This window comes from Aphelocoma coerulescens, chromosome 20 (genome assembly GCF_041296385.1).
Source record: "Aphelocoma coerulescens isolate FSJ_1873_10779 chromosome 20, UR_Acoe_1.0, whole genome shotgun sequence".
In the NCBI taxonomy this organism is placed as follows: Eukaryota; Metazoa; Chordata; class Aves; order Passeriformes; family Corvidae; genus Aphelocoma; species Aphelocoma coerulescens.
Window position 1 is genome coordinate 10,766,035 of NC_091033.1, and position 2,095 is coordinate 10,768,129.

Sequence of the window (2,095 nt, forward strand, 5' to 3'; positions counted from 1 at the left end):
GGGGAGCTCTGGTCAGGACGCGAGTCCACCTTTCCAGTGCTTATATACCCAACGAAGCATCCCAAACACGCACCCCCGGGCGCGCGGCCCCTGCTCCTGCTCTTCCCTCCCTGACCATATTTAGTCAACCACGGCAAAAAATAGCCCGTCAGCTGGAGCCTGCCGAGCAGGGCTTGGAGTTCAATCGCTCCTCGCAGCCCATTGACTACTGGTCCTGCAGGGTCCTGACTCTGCCTTTTTTTTCCCCTCTGCTATTTTTAGCTGGGCCAAATAAAGAGGGAGCTCATCTTACTACTCTGTGCCGGCCCGAGGTTTCGCGGGGCCCTGGCTATGTTTGGTAAGCGCCAGCAGTGAGAGACACAGAGCGGAGACCTTGTCCATGCTGGAAAACCTTAGGCTCTCTCCTGCTTTGATTCTATTCTTCTCCTTTTCTTTCTTCCTCCATGATAAAAAGGTTTCCAGGCGAGAAGGTGGGGAAGAAGCTCAAAGGATCCTGATTTTCACCTTACAGAAGGAATAACTGCGCTTCAAACACCTCACGCTGGGGCCAAGTCCTTCACCACAATGTCCCAAGCACCTCGTTGTCTGGCCACATCTGTCCTTCCGTGTCTCCAAAGGTGCTGAAGACTGGGAAGGTGTTGAACTTTCTGCCCTACGTGGGGAGCACTGAGGAGCCTCCTTTCCAGGCAGGGAAACCCCCCTGTCAGGGTGGGTTAATGTGCGTCACCAACACAGCGGTGTCTCCTGGGTGTTGAGGCCACAGGATCTTTCCAACCTCCAGAGTTTCATCCAGCGGTGCAGAAAGGAGGGGAGATTTTGGCAGCACAGGCACTGCCCTTGTCTTGTGCCCAGAGAAGCAGGTGAACGTCCCTAGAAACTTGAGTTAGACCCAGCTTCAAAGTAAAGATGTCCAGGGCCCTGGGGAGGTCACTTGGGGAGAGAGGATAAATGATGACAGACATGGCAATGGCTGCACTCAGCCAAACCGTCCTGCTTGCTTGCAGCAGAAGGACCATGACCTCTCAAAACCCAAGGGCACCTCATGCTGCTGACTGACCACTGCTGTGGGCAGGCTTTGGGGGATGAGGGCTGGAAGGACCAGCAGCTGGCAATAGATGCTTGGGTGGTGGTGGCTGGATGTGGATTTGGAGTGGGAAGTTTGCATGAGCCCGATGAAGTGCCCAACATCCTCTGCTCCTATCAGTGATCCATGGATGTGGAGTGGTGTGTGACAGGGGTGGCCCCCCGGCACTGTGATCCTGACGGACACCTCCACTTAGGACACCCATGTGAGACCATCAGGCCCCACTCGTCTGAGGCTGTTAGACTTGTTGGGAGCTGATAGCAAGATATCTAAGGGTAGGAAATGCCTGCAGGAACCACCCCATAGTGCCACAAGGTGGGAAGGGCTCCCAGGAGGTCCTGGAGGTGCTTCCCTGTGCTCCTGGAGGTCCCCATGCCAGAAATAGCCACAGGTGATGCGTCTGCTCTCTCTTGGGTTGCTTTGGGTTTTTCTGTCTCAGCCTGAGCCTGTGCTGGGAACTTGGATTTCCCTCTGCTGCCCCCCAGCCCCAAGGGCAGGCTGTTCCACACTGTCAGTGTTTGGATAGCCCAGGACAGGTGTGTGGCAGAAAACCACAGAGTCTGGTGTCCCTGTGGTGCCAGAGCCATCTCTGCAGTGACCACAACATAGAGCAGCCCACAGGCAGCTCTGCCTGACCCCAGGAACCAAATCTGCCGCTGCTCATGGGACTGGCATTGGGGACAGAGCCTGTAGGAGAGCTTCTCCCCCATCCCCACTCCTCTGACCAAACTTTGGGTCCTTGTGACCACCAGTGGCCCCTCTGCCCCCTCAGCTCGTTTCCCTGCGGAACAGCTGGGAATTTCTCCACAATGACATAAAGCACTGTTGGGTTTTTCTCCTCCTTTTTTCCATTATTGCAGGGATGTCCAAGCTGCTCCTCATCAGACATCAGTCAGGATTGTCAGTGCTTTCCCAGTTCATGCCCTTTCACTAACTGAAGCTATGGAAGTCCTTCTCCTCCCTGTCTCACCCCAGATTCACCCCAGGAAAGCCTTTACTCAAAATGCCAGC